Raw genomic sequence first — 17719 nt, forward strand, 5'->3', positions numbered from 1 at the left:
AATGAGGGTGAAGCACTGGTATAAGTTCCAGTATCTAAAGAATTGGTAGTTGCAATGTTTGAGGGCAGGAGAGGGTGGCTGCCCCAGCTCAAGAACAAAGAGAGCACTGATCCTATTCAACAGTTTTGCTCCATGTGGGCCCTTGGTGCCTGGATGATGCCCGTCCACACTGGAAAGAGCTGACCTTCTCTACTCACTCTACTGATTCAAATTCTAATCTCTTCCAGAAATACACTCATGGACAAATCCAGGTAGGATGTTTTATCATCTGTCTGAGCGCTCTTTAGCCTATTCAGGTTGACATATATAACTAAAGACCACTTCTAAAACTTCCTTACGACTACATCCGTTCATCCTTACATCCTGAAGATCCTCAGACTAGCACATTGTTGCTCTTGTCTCCTGGACCCAGCTCCTTCCCTTTCTTCATTCCAATCACACTCCTCAATCATCAGCATGAACACTTCAATCACCCCGGCATTTTCGTTGATTTGGCTTAAACACCAGGCTGGTAATTAATGTACAACTTCATTTTCTACTTCCCTGACCAGAAATGTCAAAATATTAACTCTTAGTATTCTTTTTAGACTCAACAATACATTTATGCCCATCAAGACTGAAAGATTTGATAAACTTCAGACATTAGTCTATTTTGTGAATTTTCTCATTTCCATCCAGCAAAAAGCAACCATACTTCTTAATATGTTCCTTTACATAAATATGATACCTAGTAAATATTAGTATTTTCTTCAAGTCATTTTTAAGTAGTTTATAAGAAATTAATAGGTATTATACATAAATAACCCAAAATAGTGGGAGGGCTATACATTCCACTAGGATGATAGATCATAAAATTGAAAACCAGCTTTGTCAATGGCATGTCAAGAATTTAATATATTTCAAAGCAAAAGTAGATCTTACACTAATGTCTTTGTTATAGTCTGTTTCCTAACAATAATAATGATTTGTAATAATATTCTTTCCTAAGATATCACTTTCCCAACAAATTGAATTAAACTATATTCTTATCTACTTATTTTTATTTCTTACATTTCAAACTGAATTTGGAATTATTTCTGAAATATTTTGAGACTATCAATGTTTCTCAAGCTCATAATTTCAAATAGCAAAAAAAAAAAAAAAATCCTTAAACAATATAAGATATATGGATTCTAAGATTTTTTTTCCCCAAATTTAAGATTCTTTGATTATGGTAATTATGATCAAGTGCAAGACATATTTCTTCTAAACCCTAAAAATGTTCTAAAATTGCCTAAATGTGGAGTTAAAGTGTGTTTGTCCAAAATAAGTGCCTTTGGAATTTAAATTTCTAAAATAAATAGCTTATCCTGAGCATGAAAGCTTTGACAGAAAATTCAGCAAACCCTGAGATGCCTCAAGAAAACAAACAAAAACCAAAGGCACTTAATACTAAGAATATCAGTGAAGACTGCAAGAACATTAATTTTTTTCTTTTTGTAAAATGGGTCTCAAAATCTATTTACTATTACATGGGGCAAATAAGTGTTATAAAAATAAGGACTTATTTGGAATAACTTAACAATGATCAAGATACTTTACATGTAACACATTAGTTTTGAACAAATAACGAAATAGTTTTAACACCATATAATTTTTCTGGGTGCTGAGATATGTGTGTGGGGGCTGTGCCCTACGCCTTGAGGGTAGCGTGACAAACAAATTGGGGATTGTTGTGATCAAAATTATCATTTATTTCTTATCTAAAAACTGTGGGGAATTATTTGTTCTCTACAGCTCAGAATTATAAGAATTCAATGCAAAGCTTTAACCAGTTTTTAAAAAATTAATTATAATGTATCTCTTTATTCTCTCATATTAGTTTATTATTATTCCCAGCTCAGCCTAGGCAAAGAAGAGGATGTTCCTTTAGTTATTTTTTAATAGCAGATAAGTTTCAAAATTCTCCCTACTTTACTTTTACTTATTTTTATTCAGTCATTTTCTTCTTTGCAGGTGAACAAACCACTTGCCCTTGGCCTTAATGATGTTGAAAAGCAATCTGAGCTTAAAAATCAATTTAATGACATGTTTCTACAGCATTAGGGCCCATTTCTTGCCTATATTTGGCAAAGTTAAATGAGACAGTGATCTGTTTTAACACCTATAAAATAAATCTACTAGCAGCAGTGAGAGCCCATGAAAGTCCAGAAGGCATTACATCCATCTCGGGTCTAAACATCTGTGCATCCTTACAACACTCCAGAAACAGTAAGAGATTAGGGAGGCCCGGGAGTCAGTGTTAAGCAGCACTGCCACTTTCTTCCAAATTTAGCATTCAGTAGTTTAGCTGACTTGCTCACTAGTATGAGTGAATCTGGAATGGCTTAGAGACTTGATGCTATAAATATGGTAATGCTTTTCTCTTTCTGGAAGTAGGTTTGGCGAATGCAAAGTAAATCAGAACTTTTTTTGCGAATACTGAGCTGTTGATGCCACCAACAAACTCACTGTTTTATACGTTGTATGTTTGTGGTTGTTGGCCTCATTCTCTACTGTGTTGCCATTGCTGTGAAGACTTTGGAACGTAAGAGCACAAGGGGAGATAATTATGTTAGTTATTCAAAATTGTGATCCATGTATCTTTACTCTTTTTCTAAGGGGACAAAAATATTTGTCTCTTTTGCATGATTTTTTAGTCTTTAATACATCTCATTATAATTAATAAAATATATTATGTTTAAAGTATGAGTTTTTTCATATGTTAGTATCAGGATCAGCCTTTTAGTATTGTTTTGGATAATATCATCTATTACAGCGGTTCTCAACCTGTGGGTCGTAACTCCTCTGGGGGTCAAACGACCCTTTCACAGGGGTCGCCTAAATACATCCTGCATATCAGATATTTGCATTATGATTCATAACAGTAGCAAAATTACAGTTATAAAGTAGCAACGGAAATAATTTTATGGTTGGGATCACCACAACATGAAGAACTGTATTAAAGGGTCACGGCATTAAGAAGGTTGAGAACCACTGGTCTATTATGTGTCCCTTTTTATAAACTGCATTTTTTTCATAAATTACAGTGGAAATAAGCTTACTATTTTAATGGAATGTAGATATCTAATCCAAAGGTAAAAACAATCTCTACTATTCTGTCATCCAGTATGTGATCTTCAGACCAAGCAAAATTACCTTTATTTTATAGCTCCATAAACATTTAGCGTCTCAGGCCCTGCCCCAGGCCTTAACTTTAACACATCCTCAGGTGATTTTTTTGCACATGAATATTTGAGAATTACTGCTTTAACAGTTTTTTAAATATAGTCACTTTTTTGATGTCAAACTTTCATTTTTATCTACACATTTATGCCTAAGTAATTTTTAGATTGCTTTTAAAGATATGATCTAATTTTTTGATCATATCTTAATATATAATATACTCTATACAAAAAAATAGGGACTTTTTATTGTTTATTCTAAAGAATACCTAGTGTTTCTTCGAAATATTGGCTAAGAATCTTGTGTATGTCAGGAATGTATGCTTAAACTAATTTGAAATAAGAAAGTGTGGATATTAAAAAAAAGTGAAATATCAGGTGCCTATTTTGTGAAAGACGTTGCCTACAAAACAAAATAATTCTCCATAATATTTTCTGCCATTATGTCACTAATCAGGGAAATGCAAATTAAGACCTCAAGGAGGTATCACCTTATCCTAGTTAGAGGGGCTTTAATGAAAAAGTTCAAAAACAATAGATGCTGGTGTGAACATAGAGAGAAAGGAAAACTTACACAGTGTCAGTGGGACTTCCAATTAATAGAACTTCTATGAAAAACAGTATGGAGACTCCTCAATGATCTAAAAGTAGACCTGCCATTCTACTTAGGAGTCTCACTACTGAGTATTTACCCAAAGGAAAATAGGTCCTCTTCTCAAATAAGAGACCTGTACTAGAATGTTTATTTCACCACAGTTCACAATTTCAAAGATGTGGAATCAAACCAAGTGTCCATCAGTTCATAGGTGGAGTAACAAAATGTTGTATATGTCAACCATGGAATAATACTTAGCCATGAAGCAGAAGGATTTAATGCCTTTTGCAACAATTTGAATGAAACCATTATCCTAATGGAAGTCTCTAAAGAATAGGAAAACAAACCTTGTGTACATGCTATTAAATTGGAACTAAATGATGACCACTCAGGTACACAGAAGGAGGTAAAACTCAGTGAAAAGCAAACAGCAGAGAGGTTAGAAAAGGAGATGAGCAAAAACCTACCTCACAGGGACAGTGCCTATAGGATAACAGGTATACCTGTAGCCCCAGCTCAAGCATTACAAAAGCAATCCTTCTAACCAATCACTTATACCCCATAATGTCTCGTATTCCTCCAAGGTCAAATGCTCAAAGCATTTCTCCGCTTACATCATTAAAACCTAGACACTATTATCTTACTTTTTCTAGGATATCTTTAAAATAGTAAGTTATAAATAATTTTCTGAGAAAACTATAGTAGCTGGAGAAAAGCATAAATTAAATACATTTAATGTTTAATTATTAGAAAATTAATGATTTCACATTTATGAAAGGTCAGTTGTTTATTATCTTTCTCTTAGTATTACATACCAGAATTTTTATTTGTCCTTTTCCTTATTTGCAATATTTTAGGTAAAATATATCACTATTAGAAAATATAAAGTCTCTATCCAATCAAGCTAAACTAATTTACTGATTACTATAAAACTTTGATGAGAACTTACAGATTTTAATGCTGAATAAATTAATTCATAAATAAATGAATAATTAAATGTTGAATTCATTTCTTTGAAATTGGAAAATATTTTGTTATTTAAAAATATTCTAAACTAAATCTTCTTAAACTAAAATATGAATCATTTAGTTGATTTTATATCAATTGTATTATCATTTCAAAAGAACAAATGATAGAGAACTAACATTTTATATTATTCTTTTGTGGATTACACAGCTACTAAACCTTTTTTATTAAATTTCTTTAACCCAATCTATTATTGTTAATGTGAATCAAATACAAAGGTAATATAACTACCTTGTTTCCCCCGAAAATAAGACCTACCCCCAAAATAAGCCCTAGCAGGATTTCTATGCATTTGTTAAATATAAGCCCTACCCCATAATAAGACCTAGTGATGGGCGTGGCTATGCAGATATGCTGCATAGCCATGTCATGCATTTTGGCATGGAGAATAAGATATTCCCTGAAAATAAGCCCTAGTGTGTCTTCTTGAGAAAAAATAAATATAAGACAGTGTCTTATTTTCAGGGAAACATGGTATTAATAGGAATCCCATGGTTGAAATGATACACAGATAAAAATGTACTTATTGTAAAGTCACTCATTTTCTCTGCAATCATATCAGGGTTAGCAGGTTTTACTTTCTGTTTTTATTTTTTGTTCTGGTATTATTTTATCTTCTTTCACTCTATAAAATAAGTAGAAAATATATTAATAAAAGTTTTTAGATGTATTTATAAAATTTTGTTTACAGAGGAGTAACAAATAGAGATATTGACCAAAGATATTTCCAAATTTACTGTAGCTTACAGAAGGCAATGCAGTGGAGTCTCTGAGAGTAAGAAGAAATAATTCAGCAGCACTGGGATCTCCCTGTAAGCAGTCTATGTGTGCACTGGCTTCTCATGCGGCTCCAGCTTTTACTAATCTTATGCTGAAAGGCAGGTAGGCAAGGAAACTGAGCAACTCTGCCCAATCATCACATGCCTTCCTCTAGCAGATAGCCAAGCCTTTTCCCAAAAAGCAAAAATAAATTTTTATCAGGTATCACCTCCTTCAACTTCTCACCCTTTCCCTAATAACTAATATATTATCTTAATATCCACACATGCTTACCTATCTCCCTCTAGTCGGAAATAAGATCCTCCTTCCTGATGGAATTCATACAAAGTACTTAATTTCTTCCCTTCCTGATTTTCCACTACCTCTAACTTCAGAGGCTCTACTTTCTTATAACTATATATTATCTCGTATTTCTTATCACAAAAATGCCTTTCCTTTATACAGCACACCCTTCTCAAGTTTAAGCTACATGGATGATCCATTAATTGCCAAGCTAATAATCTTATATCCGTCTTGTTTAATTAATCCACTCTGCTTTGCTCCGTGAGTGTTAGCCAATACCGTCTTCTCCCTACTTTGGATGCTTTATGTCTTGCTGCCCTATGCTTCTCTGTTTTCCTCTGTATACCTATGCGTGTTCCTTCCTCAGCCCTGTTCTCTTCTCATTTCTTATCTCCTTTGCTTTGTGCACTCTCCCTCTATATCTGGAATTCCTGCTCCCATTGGTTATTCAATTGGTCACTGGCTCTTAAGATATTACTCTTTTTCAACCCTTTCCTTCCTTTTTTCTCTCATACTAAATTGTGATCCCCCAAAACATCTGGATTGAATTGTGATCCCCCAAAACATCTGTTAAAGTGAATTGTGATCCCCCAAAACATCTGTTAAAGTCTTAATCTCCAGTGTTTATGTATGTAAACTTACTTGGAAATAGTTTACTTTTTGGCAGACTTAATGGAGGTCATTAGGGTGGGTCCCTAATTCACTATGAATAGTGTTCTTATAAAAAAGAAAAAATATAGACACAAATATGTACATTAGGAGAACACCGTGGTAGCATGACAGAAAAGATCAAGGGATGTTAAAGACGTCCAGCAAACTACCAGAAGTCAAGAGAGATGCATGAAGCAGGTGGCAGAGCTCACAGAAGAAACCAACACTGTTGAGTCCTCCTTAGAGACTTAGAGCTAACTGTTAGATGAAAAATTTCCCTGTTTGAGGCTACGTAGTTGGTAATATTTTGTTAGGACTGCCCCAGAATGATAATACCATATATACCTTTTGTATATATTGTATTTCCCTATTTCCCTCTGTTGGGGATTGAGGAGACTGATGCAGACTGAGTTCCTCAGCATAATAAAGGGAAATCATAACTATTTTGTGTTAATTCTTCACTTTCATTATGTACCATGAATACAATCCTATTTCTCTTTTCTTCAGCCTCTGCTGCTCTCTGCTCTATTCTGTTCCTCTGTGTTCCTTTGTCTGTAATGCCTGCTATCCCCTGCCTGATTGGTAAATTCCATTTCTTCTTTGATAGCTTTCTTGAACTCTCTTCTTAAATTGACCATCTATAGTTTCATTTACTATCTCCTGTCTGTGCCTATTATGAGTTTGGGATTAGAGCAGGTGTTTGTATCTTTCACCTCTATCATGGTGAATGGCCTAATGCAGTTAGTGACTTTATTATTCAGCAAACATTTCTGTACATAACATCTTTAAGCACGTTCAAGTCATCTGATTTCAGATCTGAAAACAAAGATGAAACAGTCTTCTGGGGTTTGGTGTTTAACAACAGGTTAAGGATTATTGTAATGTATTAACAAATCTGTAATATAATTTGTGGTATTCAGACAATAGCAAGTAGAAAAATATTAATTCAGAATAAAAAAACAGCATGTCCTTTAAATAATAGTGAAATGTGTTCACTCAATAAAGATAACTTGGCAATTTTAATTTGTTGTTATTTATTCTCTACATGGGGGTTATTTTAAATTAAGTTTTCATTAATACAGATTTAAGTGCTCAAAATAGACCACTGACATCATAAATATTTTATCACACATTGATCCTGCTGATGCCAGGAATCAGTCAATAAGGTTGTGATCTGAGCTTCAGCTTGAAGTGATCAGTATAGAGACAGAGTGTTCAGAAGCATCACTAAGAAAGGCAAAAATAGCAACATGGAGGGGATAGATCTTAAAAGGCAAAATATTCAAGAAATTATCAACAGTTATTACATTGTTAAGCATCCCAGTATACATGGCTTCATTTCTGTACATAACAACTTTAAGCATGTTCAAGTCATGTTTTAGTCTATTTTGTCTACTTTAGTCTATTAGTCTACTTTGCTTATAGTAGACTAATAAGCAAAGAGGATGAGACCAAAATTAAGGGTAATTTAGAAGCATCTTAGCCTATTGGTCCAGATCTAGAAATTTAACTTCATGGAGACATGCCCAATAAAGATCAACTAATTCATTTCTTTTGCAACTACTGCTGTGACAGCAACAATATATTTGGACCTGTAATTATTTCTACATGAGTAAGACATTTGTTTAACATTTTCATCCTGGAAAGGAGAATATATTTAATTATAATTATTTGAATGAGGGCAAGTTCGATGCTATTGCAAACAGTACATTGATTGCGAATATAAACTGCGGTTATATATCAGGAACAATTGTATCTGAATTGCTTCTTATTTAGAGATCACACACAAATCACTTAAATAGTAATTCCACCTTAATTGTCAATGCTATTAACAATAAATCAATGCTGTCTAATCTTCGTACAGACTTCATGACCGTAGGTCATATCTAGGCTTTTCCAATACTTCCTGTCAGTCCTGTAACTCTCCCCTGGTGGGTTCTCTTTTCCAACTCCTTTATAACAATTTCAAAGTATTCACTCCCTTCCCCTCTACCTTTACTCTCAGCATATAAACCACCTTTTCTCTCTGAGAGAAAATGGGTGGCAGTACGTTCAGCCACCAGCTACTAAGTTGGCTGATCTGCTTGTAAGGCTCATATTCTAGCACCTTCACTGTCTTTTTAAGGAAGAGCTGTTCTGTACTGTTTCCAAGCCTCCATGAAAATCTTGAGTCATTGCTTACTGGTCAACATTACCCTTTTTATTGGATTTATTCATTCATTCTTTCTTGTATTGGATTTATTCATTCTTTTATACACCCTTTCAAAATTCATTGATAGATATTATCCTAATTGCTCATAGTATAGTAGATGGCAGCCCCTGCCCTCATGCAACTTGCAAGCGAGAAGGGATCTGTGGAATACAATGTCTGCTGGGCTGTTCCTGTCAACCAGTGTGTGTCCTTCAGTGTCTTCTCACTAAAAGATAAAACAAACACAATCTGCACATCAATTCTACATCTTCTTCAGTTATGTTATGTCTCTCTCCCTGCACTCAAACTTTCACTAAACTGTTAAATTCAAGCATGAATTTCCTCATTCTCCCACTAACCCTCAGCCTACATCAATTTGATGTTTCATCTTTAGTTCATTACCAAAAGCTTTACTAGGAGTAAAACAGTCACTACTTTGTAGAACAAAACAGTCACTACTTTGTAAACACCCTCTCCTTTAAAACAAGAAATAAATATTTGTATGCCCTGCCTCTATATTTTTTTCCCAGTAAAATTTGCCCTGCTGAGTTTTGAGCTTCATTGGGACAAGTAACCATTTTTATCCTTACAATTTTCCCTTCTGAAATGGGACTGCCCATCCTATGCCTGTTTGGCCATTATATTTTAAAAGCACATAACTTGTTTTCCAGTTTAGCATGTCAGACAGATGGAGAGTTATTTTGCCTCAGGATGGATTGTACCCAGAGTCTCACTCATAGATGTTTTAGAAGATAAGATTTTAGAATTAGAGTTGTTGCTGGAGTGGGTTAAGACTTTGGGGGATATCAAAATGTCATGAAAGGATTTTATACTTGAATGGACTTGAATGTGGGGGGCCTATGAGTGGGTACGTTGTAGTGGGTTGGATTGTGGTCTCTAAAAACTTATGCTTACCCCCTTGTTCCCAGTAATTATGAATGTGACTTATTTAGAAATAAGGTGTTTACAGACACATGCTTATAATAAAGTCACCATGATATTATGCTGGCTGTGTCTTTATAAGAGTAAGGTCTGGATGCAGGTACACACTTACGTAAGCACAGGGAAGACGGTCAGGTGATTATGGAGGCAGGGATTGGAGTGATGCTTCTATAAGCCGAAAGATGCCCAGGATTGCCATCCACCACCAGAAGTTATAAAAGGCAAGGACACTGTCTTCCCAGAGCCTTCAGAGAAGGCACGCTCCAGCTGATCTTTTGATTTCCAACTCATAGTTTCCAAAACTATGAGAGAATGCATTTCTGTTTTCTTTTTAAGCTACCTAGTTTATGGAAATTTGTTATGACAGCCCTAGGAAACTAATACAGATTTCAGTAGTCCAAAGTGGTCCATCAGAATTAATATTGAACAAACATGCTATAAAAAAGTCAACTTAAGGAAACATGAAAATTTAAAGCTACCCTCAGGGTACCTTCTAAATCAGTAGAACTTGAACATTACTTCTTGTGTGTTTATAACTTGTCACAGTAGCTTAGAAACTTCAGAAAATTAACATTGTCTTTCATAACATCAAGTCACGTAGGAGCTATTTTATGTAACTCATTAGTATGAATTCTGGTGTTTATAATTTTGGAGCTATTAATTGCATTGTAGGTGTTAAAACAGAAGCATGGTGGAATCTTAGAGCAGTTTGAAGGGACACAAATAATATAAGCTGAATAGCTAGTAAATGTTTTTCACAGACATGAGATGGAGGATTAAAAATACTGGAGGAGGAGAAGGCAGGATAAAGAAAGCAGAGAAGGGAATATATTTAAATTATAAAAATAGTCTGAACCAAGACGATGGAATGGGCATTTTACATTATGTCTTTAAGTAAATTATGGACTTTAAGTAAATTAGTCTAGTACAGTTAGTTTTCTGGGTTATTTGATTGTTAATTACCAATTCATATAAGTCAGGTTATATGATTAAAGTTATTAATTATGATTTTTGTTGTAATGAATTAGAGTTCTTTATAATAATAAAGGAAACTAGAGAAATTCATTTTTATTTGCCCATATTTAATATTCTATTTAATAGCAACTATGACTTATATTGATAAATTCGGTTTTAAGTTGTATACATTGAATTCTAAACACATTAAATTCTAGTAACGGATGCTTATACACTTATGTTTTAAAAGATCTAATTTAATGAATAAATACAATTAAGTCAATTTTTGTCCTGACCATGAGTTTTCTAATAGAATCTCACATTTTTCTGCTTAAAAATGGTTATCTTTGACAAGTGAAAGAAATTTTGTGGGGTGGTTTCTACAAGCTGTGAGGTAGAAAAATAATATTTTAGTAAAATAGATCATTTCCCCCAAGAGCAGAATCTAAGCAGTTCTTGCAAAAGTCATTGACGAAGTTTTGACAGTGGTTAGGTAATTGTCATCTTACCATGAGTAGATTTTTAGTACTTCTGAATTTCATGCTAACTCTGTTAGCCTGACAAGTGACAGTCCTACAAGATAACGTGGGTTTTTTTTTTGGTAAATATTGGAGTGGGACATTGGGATCATGTATCTCACCAAAATTTTGAAAAATTTTAGAGTTTTTTTTTTAAGGAGAATTCATGATTAGATAACTGTTCTGAGTTACAAATAATGTCAAATATTTGAATAAGTAGTTGGGAATTTAATAAAGTGTAGTAAATGACTAGATAATGTAAAATTTGATAGGGAAAATATACCCATGTTGAATATAACATTATATTTTTCCTGTATAGACAATAATGAGAGGTAAGTAACCAAAATCTAATTTCTTAGTTGTCATATAGATTTGTTAATAAAATAGCACTTAAGTTTTTTAAAACTAATATACTATTGTTCTTTTAAGGTACATATCATTAATAATTAAAGGGCAGTGACAGTTGTGGCATTTAAAATCTTTAATTGATAAATAATACTAAAATTTAATTAATTTCTTTAGTTAGAAGGGCCATTAGTTGTGCATCCTTGTAGCAAATGAACTAAATCTTTCTATATTTCAACAGTATAAAACTAAAAGATGCAGAAAATTTGAATTTTACGTCACCTTGATATTGAAATTATAAAAGGAGCATCTGTATGCCCTAGGATTTAATCACTGTAACCTATCAGTAGGCCAAGGGATAGGAGTTATTGGACTTGATTTTTCTTTACCTGTTTTGTATAAACAGTACATTTACAAAAATTAAACAGGAACTAAAGTTTTACAGAACAATTTCAAGCAAGCTTTCTCCTAAGCATCCCTCCATTTGAATTTAATATACATCTTGAATGAATGCACCGTTTCCCACGGCAGATATAAAGATAAACGTCCTTGTTTATGCTGTGGAGAATTTCTTACTCTTAATTCTTGGAGTGAGTTAAAGATGGAGCTCAATTTATTGGCCATTTAACAGATAAGTAACTACTAAGCTTCTTTTTCTATGGCAGCATGGTTCTAGGAGGAAGCCCTAATAAATAGAAAGGATAAGATTACTTATGCATGACCAAGGTTAGTATCAACTAAAAACACAAAGACATAGACAAAAGGCAATGCAGTAGGAGGAAATGAGTATGAAAAAAGTGTGGGAGGAGATGAGATTATAAGGGTGAGCAAAGCCAAAACTCAGGTATTTCCACCAAGTACTAAAATTTATAGATGTTCTAAGACAGTGATTTTTCCTCAATTTTTTAGCTGTGGTTAAAGGCTTGCCTAGAGGCACTTGCTATGAGCTCTTGTGTAGCTAGTGGGACCTGGGCCACCTAAAGACTTACAGTTTGGTTTACTTTGATCTTAAAGGAGCCCATTTTGTATTTTCTAGATGCCATACAGGCAACAGTTTCTATGGCTTCTGTGACAAAAAGATCTACAATGTACCAAATAGGGCCTTATTAACCATTTTAAGGAGTTTGAAGATTATTTTCACTGAAATTTTTAGCTAAAGAAGAGTTATAAATGATAGAGTAAGACCATCTATGCTTTTAAAAGATCTCATTTTATCTTTGAGCTTGCAGAAGAGTAAGAAAAGTGGGAGCAATGAGACCAATGAGAAGCCCTGTGCAGTTGTGAACTGGGATCTTTCAAAGTTGGGTCTGAGGCTTAGTGGCATTGGTGGCCCCTGAAAACTCACTAGTGGGACCAAGCTGACTCAAAGGTACTCCCCAGGAAGAGTTGTTATGATCTCTGCTTGATGGAGAGTACAAATTAAATCTTGAGATTTCAGAGAAATCTGAAATTCTCAGATTGTCAGAGAAGACATCATCATTATGAGAACTCAAATGGGGCTTTAAAGGAAAGATAACTGTGACCTAGACAGGAGAAGGATGTGATACCCAGTGAGAAGTGTAGTTATCAAGGGCAGGTAGTTGTGATCACAGTGGGATCAGGCAGAGCAGACAGCTTATTCTAGAAAAGAACATTGGGTTTCTGGAAGGGAATAGTATAGACAAGGCTTGATTGTTAGTCTGGAGCTATAATTTCAAAAACAGTACTAGGTTAAAAGATGTTTAGGGAAGCTTTAAAAACAGTTCAGTGGGGATTTTCATAAGAAAACTATTAAGTGCATTATTAGATGGTAATAGTTGTGATTGAAATAGAAACACTGAAGAGTGTTTTAGAGACTTGTAGAATAACCTCAGTGTTAGAACTGCAGTGGAATGAAAAATAGAAGACAGATGACAGTTAGCTACTGTTAAGTAGAAATAACATTGCCTTAAAGAACAGTAAATAACTTGTGAGAAGGACAGTGTCTTGCTTTTATGTTTTTCTATATGTTTTACCTAAGTCTTCAGTAAATACCTACATGAGAGATATTTATAATTAATCAATTCATAGAATTAAAGATCTAGAATTATCAACTGGTATTCGTAGAGGTGTAATACTAAAGGTTCTGAACTACATTGATAGAGACTATATTTCTAGGGTCCTTTCTAATTCTAAAATGTCATGACTTAATTAAAAGAGAAAAGTACAATAGAATCTCCATAGTTGGCCACTTCACTACATTGACCAACTCTTTCAATTGACTTAATTTTCTCTTTAAATTTTTTAAATTTAATTTTTAATTAAAATAATAACTATATATATTTATGGGGTATGATGTGATGATTTGATATACAATGTGGAATGCTTAAATCAAACTGATGAACATGTCCATCACCTCAGTCCTCACTCCTCCTTGCTAGACTATATCTGTGTTTTATCATTTCTATCAGTGTGTAAGTGATTTTATATTGGTTTCATAATTGTATTGAATATATTGAATACTCCCCCCCATTCTTAAGATACTTTATTAAGAAGAATGTGTTTCAAATCTATCCAGGTAAACATAAAAGATGTAAAGTCTCCACCTTTTTAATGGCTGAATAGTATTCCATGGTATACATATACCACAATTTGTTAATCCATTCATGGGTTGATGGGAATTTGGGTTGCTTCCATGACTTGGCAATTCATATAACTAAGAATAGATTTTAAATGTCTGTCCTAATTTTCATAGACCAGATGTGTGCCTCATGTCCATATCAGTATAGTAGGCCTACTTCCTCATGTTGACCATCTCCGTATGTTGACCAGTTTTTTACAGTCCCCCAGGTGGTCAACTTACAGAGGTTCTTCTATATTTCCTCTTCCAGAGATAATAAAGGATATTTGAATATGTACATAATTATCTCTTGTTATATTATGTAACTATAACCTTATGGAGGCATTGGATTTGGGAAGACATTTCTGTAGTAGGACAAATCTCTCATGCAACCAGCTTTGGTTTATGGAGTTTGTTAAGCCAGAAATCAACCAAAAGCATCTAATTTACAGTTCATTAAGAAGGTCACCACTTGGCAGTGTGTTTTTTTATCTAGGATAACAATGTATTTGTATTCTTCACCGATATTGTCTTCACCTATTGGGTTTTCTCAAAATTTTGTTTTGTTATCCAAAAACTATTTTCTCAGAATTAAGGTCTAAACATAAGGATGAAAAAAAAAAGACAGGCTTGGCACCTGTAGCACAGTGGTTATGGCTCCAGCCGCATACACCAAGGGTGGCGGGTTCAAACCTTGCCCAGGTCAGCTAAACAACTGCAACCAAAAAATAGCCAGGTGTTGTGGCAGGCACCTGTAGTCCCAGCTATTTGGGAGGCTGAGGCAAGAGAATCACTTAAGCCCAAGAGTTTGAGGTTGCTGTGAGCTGTCATAGCACTGTACTTTACAGAGGGCAACTTAGTGAGACTGTCTCAAAAAAAAAAAACAAAAAGAAAAAGAAAGACAAATTAACAAGGAAAGATTCAAAAGTTGTACAAACAAAAGATAGTGTCAAAAATCATCAATGAGTCTGATCCTGCAATTCCTCTACTAGGTGTATATATAAAAGACCAAAATCACTTTATAAGAAAGATATTTGCACCAGATTGTTTACTGCATCTCAATTCATAATAGCCAAGTCAGGGAAGAAGCCCAAGAGCTCATCAACCTATGAATGGATTAATAAATTGTGGTATATGTCTACCATGAAATATTATGTAGCCTTAAAAAATGGAGACTTTACCTCTTTTACATTTACATGGATGGAGCTGGAACATACCCTACTTAGTAAAGTATCTCAAGAATGGAAGAAAAAATATCCCATGTACTCAGTTCTATTATGAAACCAATTTACAATCACTCACACTTTCATATGAAGAATAAATCACAACTATGGCCTAAGATGAAGGAGGGGGGTTGGGAAGAGAGGGGGAGGTCAGATCAAGGGAGGGTGAATGGTGGGATCACACCCATGGTGTGTAATGCAAGGGCACATGTTGGATCTATTAGTGTCGAGTATAAATGTCTTACAACAATAATTAAGTAAATGAGATGAGGTATATATTAACCAGTGTGATGTAAGCGTTCCTAATTCGATATGAAATCAGCACGTTGTATCCCATAAATGCATTAATGTATACATGATCTATGTGTTTATGATTTGATAAAAAAAAATAAAGAGAAAACAGGTTATAGGAAAAAAAATTAAATAAATAAATTTAAAGAAACCCCATCAATGAACATATTCCCATTCATTGAACAGACACCTATTGAAAATTAACTGTGTGCTAGGTGCTACTTTGGAATAAAAGAGAAAAATCCTTCCTCCTGTGTTGCTTATGTACTTACATATTAGAGTTTTAGAAAATAAGCTTTGTGGCTTGGTGGCTTAAACTCTTGATTCAGAAAAATTTTTGCTGTAAGTTCACACTCAAGTTTATTACTAAGTGAATGGAGTAGTCCATTTCACACCTTAGCCTTCAAATCCAAAAAGATGAAAATATGTTTCTGCACAAAATGTTCAAATGTATTCCTGAAACAAATGGTGTGTGATAAAAAAGCTCATTTGCAGATTGTTGCTAATTGTGTCTCTTACATATACTTTTGCTTCATTCAGTGGGAAGCATAATGGTAAAAACATGATTATACATTTCAAAGAGGAAGAAATTTACTGCCCAGCTAATATAAAATTTAAGGGTCTTTTCTTGTGTAATGTTTTATCATTGGTTCCAATGGGTTAGGGCAACTTTCATGGTGGAATTGTAGATAGTTAAATATTCCCATATGAAACAAAGTAAGAAGAGATTAGAATCCTATTTAAGGGATACTAGGACTGGAAGATATTAATATAATAATACATGTTGAATAGAAAGCAGTGAAAGTGCTGATTACCATTCTGAAATATTATCATAGTAATCACTAAACTGTGATTTTTTTCCCCAAATGGCTCTTAAGGTCTTGAAACATTCTTTTTCTCCCTTTACTAAGTGACTAAAAAAATGGATCTTTGTTAATGCATTTCCTTATTACCAAATACAGCAATGTTTTATGAAGATGCTTCCTAAAGTAGTCCTTGAATGGCCATCTTTCAGCGAGTTGCATTATGTGGCTGTGCAGGTGCTGTAACTGTTGGCTGCTAGGAACTCACAGCTGCCTCCCGCTTTCCTCTTCAGATATTTTTCCTCGGCCAAGTGCAACTGAGATGCCTATAGCTTCGCTCTCCTTCACTCCCTGGAGTGGAGAAACCTCAGCCATTACCTTCCAGCATTACTCACAGAAAGTCTGGCCTCTTCTGTGATAAAATTCAGGCTTTAGAGCTTCCCAGTGCAATTACAAAAAGCTTCTCTCCAGCCTAGGGTCACATTTTGGTTTACCTTCTGTTCCGCTGCCATAGTTTCTCCTGAAAGCATTTCCCTAAATAAAGTTCTGAACTGAGAATCCACCTCAGGCTATGGAACCTAGCCTAACACATCATGTATTTATAGCCAGAATTAAGTTACACTAGGAGAAGACTCCGCGGCTTGTAGCCCTTTAAATTTCCAAACACAGCTGACCCTTCAAACTCAGAAACAAACGGCAGTTCCTGGGGGTTTCTCATTTTCTTAATTTCCAATTTGCTTCTAAGTCACTTGATTAAACTTTTTCACTTGGACTTCTGACTCCAGATTGCAGAACTGCCTTAAGTGTCCTCTTACAGTTCCTTTTACACATTCCATGTCCCTTCTTACATACTGATGCCCACATGGCAGCTTTGTTTCTCCAGCCATGCCAGGCCTTGCAGGTTTTCCCACCCTTCCAGTGAGGGTGGACCCATCCCCCACGCCCTGCCCCAACTCCCTTGGGGACTGCGGGTAAGGTGTAGGTGAGGAGGCTGGGGCAGGAGGGCAAGAGCGCCAGGTGGTATTTTGTTTAGTTTGGAAAAGTGCAAAGAAAGAGAAACAGATCTTCCAGTGATCACCACGGGAAAAGTTATAAAGTAATATAAATAAACTAAAGAGAAAACACAGTATTACCCAAAGGCCTGGGGACAGTGGGACTCCAGCTGGGAGAGGACCACTCTCAGAGTTTTAAAGCCAAGGGCTGAGGAAGATAAAAACTGTAGAAGCTCAGGAAACCAGGAGTCAGGAACCAGGAGGGATCATCAGCAGAAGGCCATGCTTGCAGGAAGGATGCCTGTGGGCGGGAACCAACTGTTTCCTCAGTCGTTTTCCTCCCCA

This window comes from Otolemur garnettii, unplaced genomic scaffold, assembly GCF_000181295.1.
Source record: "Otolemur garnettii isolate 467f Iridium unplaced genomic scaffold, OtoGar3 scaffold00009, whole genome shotgun sequence".
Lineage (NCBI taxonomy): Eukaryota > Metazoa > Chordata > Mammalia > Primates > Galagidae > Otolemur > Otolemur garnettii.